Below are 10,030 nucleotides of genomic sequence, written 5' to 3'. Positions count from 1 at the left end.
TGACAGGATGGTTGCAAAAATAAAAAGCTAGTGAAAGCTTAGTCACAATATTTCTATAGCTGGCAATCAAAAGATCATATTGCATGCAACTGGCAAAATCATCATAGGGAAATTATGCATTTTCCAGAATACCTTATTCCCTTCTGTGTATTAAACATTACTTTAATATTCTGGTGACAATGTTTTATAATTAATCTAAATGTAAGGGAATGAACACACCAGAGATTATGTCTCAGTGCAAAGAGGTGAAAAAGGCTTCTTTGCAGTGGCAGACCGGATTACAGACTCAACTCCTTTCACTTACGAGCAACCACAGCTATCACTGAGGGCTAATATCCTGCCACATCCTCCAGTGAATGCAAACATTCTGTACACTTTGGGGAGTAAAACTCTTTCACTCATAAGGGTGTTAATGTTAACACAGAAGAAAAGTGTTTTAAAAATTGCGTTAGTTCGTAGACTTATATTGAACTCATGAGGGAGAATCTAGCCCCAGAGAGATAAAAACTAAAGAGCTCAGCCATAAACCAGTATGATAACATCCTTATTATAAGATGCAAATTGAGGGACCCAATTCACTAAAACACATGTTACTGGTATTTAATTTTGCTTGTGGGAATATATCAGAAGTTGGCCTATGCCTTATGCACGATGTACTTAAAACGAGGGCGAGTAACTTTAGCTATAAAAAACAGTGATAAAGCAGCACAGGGCAAGCCGGGATTGAGAGATAATTGCGAGGCTCTAATTTAAGTGTCAGCATACACAGCTTTCTTTCCTGGCTTAGGCTGGGAAGCACAGCGCCCGTGTGCTGGAGGCGAGTGGGCTCTGTGTTAGGGAGGCTGTGGTCCCAAACCAGGGCAGGGGAATGGTGGCCCTGCGTAGCTTGTGGACCTCTCTCAGGGATTCCTCTCAGCAGGGCTGGAAGAGCAGACCCACACCCAGTGGTCATTGTAGGAACTTCACTTGAGCTGGTCTGCTTGTGAGCCTGTGGTTTGGAGAGGAGAAGACACACTTCCCCATGAGAAAAAGGTCAGTTCCTCTTTCCCTGGGTGGCACAAACAGCCTGCTGGGTGTCCTTGGCCTTCCTGACACCCTTGAGTCCGTGAATTCCCTCTCAGGGTGTCACTGAGAGGATGCACTCTGTGTGTCTCCAGGTGGTCATCCCCGTGGGCTCCACAGTTGAGGACACCGGCTCTCAGCTCCGCCCCCTCTCAGAAGCCTTCCTCACCTGGGGGTTCTGGGTGCTCCCCATCGGAGACTCATGTGGGATTGTGTGTGGACCATAGAGCCACAGAGCGTCACCTGGGAGCAGGGCGAAATGCGCGACCTGTAGCCCCTCCCTCCTCAGACCTATGATTCACGATCTGCGTTTTAGGAAGACACATGAACTTGTGAGAAGTGTGCTACACCTACCCTCTGACCACTGCATGAGCCCCTCATTCACCATTTAGGGCTTGCAGGGTTTGAAGAATTAAGAGACGGTCTTCCAAATGCCTCATTTTTAGGGGGTTAAACCTTTGTGATTAGAGGGAAAATTATTGCAAGAAGCATAGGGATGCATCAGAGGTCAACAGAGCACAAGCATGAAATGCCATTAACACTATGTTAGATAACATCAGGGGTCACCTTGAGGTTGGCGGGGGAGGCAAGGGATGTCCAGCCCTTGAGGGCATGAGATGTCTGCTGAGAGAGACATTTGCTCTGATGGTGTTGGCTCAAGCCCAAGAGGACACTATGGACATCAGCGTGGTCTGCCCCTGCCTAGCCCTCTCCAGAAATAGGCCACCGACCACCTCCTGAAGAGTGAAAGTTAGGGAGAGCAGGGAGGATGGGGAAGGGGCCAGAGGACAGGGGTCCCCAGGCCACCTAATGATGAAACTCAGTTAACCTTGAGGCAGACTGGGTGAGCCTACAGTGATTGCAGGGGCTTAGGCTAACTCTGCCCCCCTAAACTGCCAATGTCTGGATTTCCTTAATAAGATGAAAAGCTTTTTGTAACACAATTACGAGAGAAAATGCTTATACCACAAAGGCTGGGTTGAGGTAACACTTAAGTGTGAATGGGTTAAAGAATAACCAGCCAATCAATCACCAAGTCTCAACAAGAAGTGAAGACAAGGCCCTCTCCTGGTTTTGCTGGGATGCACTGAACACGTGTGGGAAAGACTCAGATAAAACTGATCATAGGCTTGGGTGCAGAGCGTGCATTTTGAAGTCTCCCCTCTTAGCCAGGAGTCTGGGCCTAGTTTACGTCACACTGAGTGAGAGAGGAAGCATCTTAGTAAGGGTTGTATTTCAGTCAGGCAGCTGCAAAGACCACAGCTCAACTTTGCATTCTTCAATGAAGCTTTTTGCTTTTTTGTTTTTAAACCCAGGTTATTTCATACAAAGGCGGTTGGCTCTTAGGGCTTTATTAATTGGAGCATTATATTTAAATGTCTTATTTTTTCATCTGACCCTGTCTTAGTCTTCGTGACTTCCCTTGTAGCAAGCATAGCCCTCCTCACGTAACTCCTGGGTGATGAGTGAGCTCTGTATGGATGCCCAGATGTACATGGCCTTTGGAGGGACCGACAAGAACTTTGGTGGGATAATTTCCTCTCCTAGGATGGATTTTATTTTCCTTATTGTGTTCTCACTAGAACGGCCACATGCATCCAAGTCTCTGGAGTAACTTACTTTTGTTGTCTTTCCATTTTTAAAAAGCAAAGTGGACATTTTTCTCAAGCCTTTCGAAGTTCAAATTACATCATCGGATCATCTAAACGCTGTCAGATGGGCAGAAGATTGGGGATGGGTCGGGGGAGTGGGATCACTAATTACCACATTCGAATGTGTGGATTCAAATGCTCCTGTTTCCTTTATAGATTAGATCCAGGCTTTAACTTCAGTTTCCTGTGTGACCTTTGAGAAGCCATCTCTCCAAGTGCTTCCTTTGAAAGGGTGAGCCCTGGGTGCCTCTCTCTGAGAGAGGCCCTTGCTCCATCTGGGCTTGACTCTGCCACGTGGGATCAGAAGGAACGTACATTCCGTCAGCAGCTGCCGGAAATGCTGGAGCAGCAGCCCTGGAGGGCGGGTGAAGCAGTCCCGGGTTTTGGAGGAGGCGTGAGAAGAAATTCATGGGAGGCTTTAATTCTTTTTAGATTCCCAACCATTTTCTTCTAGCTGCTACTCCCTGCATTTGTGTAACTATTAGTTTGCAACACATGTGACAAGCTTTCTCTCACTGGCTGCTCACTGCAGCACTGTGGGGCCATGCAGCCAGGCAGGTGCTAATGCCTCCGTTTCACTGACTGGGAGACTGAGACTCAGAGCAGTTGGGAGCTCTCCTGAGATAACACAGCTAGTTAGAAGTCAAGCCAGGTCCCCAGGGTAGAGCTTTCAGTACTGTGTGAGGGCAGCATTAAATGAAGTCTGTAGACTGTTTTTTCTCTGAGAAGTTCAAGTCTTCTGCCTTACTGCTTCTTCCCTCCAAGACAATAAGTTGGTCTGGTGCCCTCTCCAGGGACAAACTTGGGAAACACCTCTTCAGTGTGAGGTAGCAGCCTCCTTTAGCTATTGTCACAGCCAATTCACAGAGGTCTAAGGCTCCCAGCTTAATTGATGGTTAAAGACCAATTCCACCCCATTCCCCCACCTCCATCAAAAAAGTGGGCAAACACCACTTCATGCCTACTAGAATGGCTATTAAAAACAAACAAACGGCCGGGCGCGGTGGCTCAAGCCTGTAATCCCAGCACTTTGGGAGGCCGAGGCGGGCGGATCACGAGGTCAGGAGATGGAGACCCTCCTGGCTAACACGGTGAAACCTCGTCTCTACTAAAAAAAAAATACAAAAAACTAGCCGGGCGCGGTGGCGGGCGCCTGTAGTCCCAGCTACTCGGAGGCTGAGGCGGGAGAATGGCGGGAACCCGGGAGGCGGAGCTTGCAGTGAGCCGAGATCGCGCCACTGCACTCCAGCCTGGGCGACACAGCGAGACTCCGTCTCAAAAAAAAAAAAAAAAAAAAAAAAAAAAAAAAAAAAACAAACAAACAAACAAAAACAGAAAATAACAAGTGTTAGCTAGAATGTGGAGAAGATGGAGACTGCATGCATTGCTGGTGGGAATGTCAAATGCTGGAATCACTGTGGAAAACGGTTTGGCAGTTTCTCAAAAAGTTAAACACTTACCATACGAACCTGAAATTCCACTCCCAAGTGTACAGCCAAAACAATGGAAATCAGGGATTTAAGCAGATTTCTATACACCCATGTTCATAGCAGTATTAGTCACAATAAATGCAAAGTAGAAACGACCCAAACATCTATGAAAAGATGAGTGAGGCCTGGCATGGTTGCTCACACCTGTAATCCCAGCACTTTGGGAGGCTGAGGTGGGTGGATCACCTGAGGTCAGGAGTTCAAGACCAGCCTGGCCAACATGGTGAAACCCCGTCTCTACTAAAAATATAAAAATTAGCTGGGCGTGGCGGTGCATGCCTGTAATCCCAGTTACTCAGGAGGCTGAGGCACAAGAATCACTTGAGCCCGGGAGGCGGAGGTTGCAGTGAGCTGAGATCATACCATTGCACTCCAGCCTGGGTGACAGAGGGAAAATCTGTCTCAGGAAAAAAAAAAAAAAAAAGAAAAGATGAATGGACAAACAAAATGGGAACTATACACACAGTGGAATAATATTCAGCCATAGAAAGAAATGAAATTTTGACATATGCTACAACATGGATGGACCTTGCAAACATTGTGCTAAATGAGACATGCCAGATATGAAAGGACCAATATTATATGTTTCTACTTCCATGAGGTACCTAGACTAGGCAAATTCATAAGGACAGAAAGTGGAATAGAGATTGCCAGGGGATTAATGAGGGGTTGGGAAGGAGAGCTACTATTTAACGGCTAGGGAATTTATGCTGGGGATGATGAAAAAGTTCTGGAGGTGGGTAGTGGGATGAGGACACAGCATTGCAAACATACTTAATGCCACTGAAGTGTATACTCACAAATGATTAAAATGGTAAATGTTACATTATATATATATATATATAAACATAATTTTAAAAGACTGTTAAAAGAAAGCAAACAGGCCAGGTGCAGTGGCTCATGCCTGTAATCCCAGGACTTTGGGAGGCCAAGGCGGGTGGGTCACTTGAGGCCAGGAGTTCAAGACCAACCTGGCCAACGTGGTGAAACCCTACCTCTACTGAAAATACCAAAATTAACTGGGATGTGGCAGCACATGCCTGTAATCCCAGATACTTGGGAGGCTGAGGCACGAGAATCACTTGAACCTGGGAGGCGGAAGTTGCAGTGAGCCGAGACTACACCACTGCACTCTAGCCTGGGCGACAGAGTGAGACTCTGTCTCAAGAAAAAAAAAAGGGGGGAGCAAACAAACCCAAATAGAAAAAACAACCGAACAAACAAAAACAAAAAAGGAGGCAAAGGAAGAAGAGAGGGCCTGAGGGTAAAGGACAGGGGCTGGTGTGGAAGACACAACAGTACATCATGAAAAGGAAGAAGAAGAAGAGAAAGGGTGTCTCTAGGAGAGGTCTAGGTGGTGCTCTGCCCAAGGGGTCGCATACCTCAGCGCTGGGAAGAGAGGCATTCTCTGGGGCCTGAGACTCCTGCAGGGAAACTGTCCCAGTATCAGCCAGGGAAGAGATGGCTTTCTTTTACTACATGGCAGCAGCCCTGGAGCTCCGGCAGGATCATATCCTTAGGGCGGGAGAAGTGCCCATTTCCATTATTTATGTGTTTTATCCCCAGAGTGGGATAACTGACTGTGAAACTGACCTAATATTTATGTCTATTTTCAGGCCAGGGGTTGATATGAGTGCTTTCTTGATGAACTGCGCCCTCAGAGCTATTTACTTTAGTGGAAGGTTTCTTTTGAGGAGGAGATTGGGAAAAGTTATCAAATTCTGTGGTTGCTGCTTCCTCTAATCACATTCTCACTTTTGAATAATTTTTAAGCCCTTCGGAAGTACAAGAAATAGAAGCTTTTAAAATGATGAGAGCATTCCCACCAAAGGTAAAATGCTCCCTACCCCGGGGCCCAGCTCTTTACAGTGAGTTTGTGAAATCTACTTTTATCATTCTAAAAGTTTCATGTTGTCCACACTGCCTGTTAGGAAATGTGGAAGAGCTGGCTTTCAAACTTGGACTTGAAGCCAGGCATGGTAGCGGGTGATTGTAATCTTAGCTACTTGCTTGAGCTGAAGACTTTGAGGCTACAGTGAGCTATGATTGATTGTGCCACTATGCTCCAGCTTGGATGACAGAGCGAGACCTCAGTCTCAAAAAAAAAAAAAAAAAAAAAAAAGGACTAAGGCTGGCAGAGACAAGAAGACTAAAACTTTGTATTAATTTGTTGTATGGTCATTCCTTGTTTTTTCAGAATGGACTGCTCTCTTTTTTCCCTTCAAGCAACAAGATGGTAGAATTACAACCCAGCCCCTGCCTATAGAACTCTCTGTTCAGCCCTGAAGGTTAAAGTCCGTAGATGAAAAAGGCTGGAATGCAAGGTGTGAACACTGAGATAAAGCAGAGCATGGGCACTTGTTTTGTTTGGTTGCCATGAGGCTCCATTTTATTTTATTTTTAAGACAAGGTCTTGCTCTGTCACTCAGGCTGGAGTGCAGTGATATGATCATGGCTCACTGCAGCCTCAACCTCCTGGGCTCAAGTAATCCTCCCACCTCATCCTCCCCAGTAGCTGGGGCTAGCCACCAAACCTGGCTAATTTTTTATAGAGACAGGGGTCTCAGTATGTTGCCTAGGCTGGCCTCGAACTCTTGGGCTTAAGTGATCCTCATGCCTCGGCCTCCCAAAGTGTTGGAGTACAGATGTGAACGACTGTGCTAAGCATTATCAGGCTTTAGAACTAGAAGCTCAAGAAGTGACCTCAACAGTAAAGGGACTTCAGAAATGAAATTACATTCTGAAACCAGTGCAGAGGAACCAAGTCTTCAGCACTGACTTGCTCTCAGGTAGCATTGAGCATATATTTGCTGGCGACAGAGGCAGATGATTGGAATTTATTTTTTGCCAAATGGTTTTGTTTCCTGAGTCCTGAGAGATGACATGGTCAAACCTTCCCCTTTAATCTTATTAAGGAAAATCGATGGGCACAAGCTGGGATTAACTACAAGGAAATTTGAGCAGCAGGAGAAGCTCATTCTTCCAAGGTGCTTGGTAAATTTGGGGAATTCTCTGAACATTCTGAGTAAATATCTGGGTGGAGGGCAAGGAAGTGACTATATTATTACTAGCAACGCAAGGAGATAGTCATAGCTTTCACAAATACTTCTAGGTTTGCTGAAGAGTTTTTATTTTCTCCTTTTGTCTCTATGCCACCCAGGTATTGCTATTGCCCTAATTTCTCAGAGAAGTAAACCCAGGCTCAGAGTAGTCTAGGGGTTTGTTGGAGGCCACAGAACCGGTTAGAAGAGGCATGGATTAGGATGCAGGTATTGTGACTCATTTTGCAGACTTCCCTTGGGGTTTTCAATCTTGTCCTTTCTGGTTGTGCCCACGCCTGGGTTTAGACTCATGCTGGGGGCTAGATGGGAGCGTGTTGGATGTCTTGGGGTGAGTGTGGGAATGGAGGGTAGCTCTTGCAGTGCTCAGGCTAGAGCTGGTCCTAACCCTGCCATGCAGGGGCAGGAGGTGGTGGGTGATAGCAATTCAGGCCAGACCGTTTCTCGGAAGGGTGGAGTGTGAGTGCTGGGTCAGGCTAGTGAGGCATGGTTCTATGTAATTGCATTCAGCTTGCAATAGCTGATGGCACTGATGAATGGAGCCTCTGGGCCACTCCTGGGCCTGGCCAGCTCCCCTGCCTTCCCCTTCAAATTCAGGTGCCCTCTTTTGAGGTTGCTGTTCTGGTCAGGATAGCTAAGCTGTCCTTCAGTAGGCCATTGTTTTAGTATTCTCAGATTATCTGGGAGGGGTCTCTAGTCTCCTCTCCTCAGATGGATTTAGCACATCTCACCTTGATGGTTCCTGAAGCAAGGACTCTGACTTTGAGAGGACGGAAGGTGGGGGAGTGAGCTGAGATGAGACTGGAGCTGGCAGGAGCGCTGGCAGCGAGGATGGCAGCTGCAGTGACCCTATCCAGGTGCCATGTTGGGGCCAGGCCTTGAAGGCAAACTCCTCCTACTCCCCATGTGTGCTGACAGGAGTGTCTTAGGGAGGGGGCTGCTGAGGTTGTCTTCGGGCCACATGGCTGCTGGGCATGGCACTGGATTCAGGACCAAGAGTCCCGGGCTCTAATTCCTGTTCCTTCACTTCATGTTCTTTTCTCTGGGTCTTAGTTTTCTCATCTGTAGCAGGAGCCGACGAATTCTAAGGTCACTCTTAGATTCTACAGGACTCTCCCTGGAAGAGAACCCAGGAGGGGTGCCTGGGAGGCGGCTGCTCGGGGTGGCCAGGTACAAAGCTACCAGGCAGAGGCACAGGAGACATCCCTGAATCACCCAGGAGTCACCGGCTGTGAGCAATCTGTGGTGGGAGAGAAGGAGGTGCAGGCCAGTCAGGGGAAGGAGGCGACTTCAAAAAACGCCAGGAAAGTTTACAAGCAGGTTTTGTCTAAGTGATTGGCCAGTAGGCGCTAGCAGCAAACACACCAACGCAGGGTCTCAACTTGGTCAGGAATGGAATGCTTTTTTTTTTTTTTTCTTAAAGAAAATAAATCCAATCAGATCTTTTATCTTGTTTAGAAATCATAAATTTAACATGTATTGGGGTTAGCAGACCAGTTCAGGGGTTGTTTGGGAGCACTGGTTCATTAGGCTGGGAGTATTTACGAGGCAGAGTTTAAAGGACACCATTTAACAATTCTTGGCCTGGGGCTCTCTTGGTTGCAGCTCTGGGCATCTTTTGGAGTTCTGTTTGGAAGTTTTGCTTGTTGAAATATAGTTTAGAATGCAGAGAATTAAGTGCCTTTTGAAAACATTTTCATCCCATCCTAGGCAGTTAAATTCCCAACACTTTGGAATCATGGCTATAATTCAGTTTACAAACACAAATTGAGTGCCCACTTTGTTATTTTATTTTATTTTATTTTATTTTATTTTTGAGACAGAGTCTCACTCTGTTGCCCAGGCTGGAGTGCAGTGGTGTGATCTCGGCTCACTGCAACCTCCGCCTCCCAGGTTCAAGTGATTCTCCTGCCTCAGCCTCCCGAGTAGCTATGATTTTTGGTGTGCGCCACCACGCCCAACTAATTTTTGTATTTTTAGTAGAGACAGGATTTCGACACATTGGCCAGGCTGGTCTCAAACACCTGACCTCAGGTGATCCACCAGCCTCTGCCTCCCAAAGTGCTGGGATTACAGGTGTGAGCCACCGTGCCTGGCCCCCACTATGTCTTACTACCTGCAAGACACAGTACTGAGTGTTTTGAGGAAAACGACAATTGAACAATAGTCGGTCCACAGCAGGTGACTCAAACAACATTTCCCAAATTGTATTAAGTTTGGGAAATTTTTATTTTCAGATAAGAAGGCATATCAACACACATCTACATGCTGACCTACCTGTATCTTTTTGTTGTGGGGCTTGGGTCTTGGTTCCTGAAAACGTTTTCGTAATTGATAGGTGAAAATAACAAAAATATGGTAGACATGTCTTGGAATGAGCACTATTAAAAAGAAAAATAAGACTCTGGAATACAAACTAGTTTATATTTTGTATTCTGAGTAGTAATGTCTACCCGGTGGACACTTGGCAGGGGTAAAGAACATGCTCTCTGCTTGAGCATCTGTGACGTGTATTTCAGTGGTTCCTCCGAGCCATGTAGCATTATTGCCATTTTCTAGATAGAGTCACTGGAGCTTAAACTAGTTAAGTGGCTCGATAAAGGTCATCTAGCTAGTAACTGGTAAAGTCAAGTCTTTCTGACTCAAAAATCCATGCTCTTATTAATTAATTAACTTAAAAAATATGAATTGAACATTTCTTATCAAACATGCTGCCTCCACATGGGGCATTCTGTGTACTCTAAGGAGAAGAATCAGACAATCACCA

General features: G+C 46.2%; 1 long non-coding RNA gene across 2 annotated transcripts; it reads left to right on the top strand.

The window, feature by feature from the left end:
* The first annotated feature begins 765 nt into the window (after positions 1-765).
* On the top strand, positions 766-7,475 carry LOC117062924. Of its 2 annotated transcripts, none has more exons than XR_004428630.1 (5): positions 766-1,032; positions 1,158-1,394; positions 2,871-2,946; positions 7,120-7,191; positions 7,365-7,475. It is a non-coding gene; the product is annotated as an uncharacterized LOC117062924 (long non-coding RNA). The 2 variants fall into 2 exon arrangements; XR_004428629.1 differs by having other exon boundaries at positions 7,120-7,198.
* Positions 7,476-10,030: the final 2,555 nt, after the last annotated feature.

Source organism: Trachypithecus francoisi, unplaced genomic scaffold (assembly GCF_009764315.1).
Source record: "Trachypithecus francoisi isolate TF-2019V2 unplaced genomic scaffold, Tfra_2.0 Lachesis_group17, whole genome shotgun sequence".
Taxonomy (NCBI): Eukaryota; Metazoa; Chordata; class Mammalia; order Primates; family Cercopithecidae; genus Trachypithecus; species Trachypithecus francoisi.
Note: the sequence above shows the minus strand (reverse complement) of the source record. Positions and strands in the feature narration are given on the sequence as shown.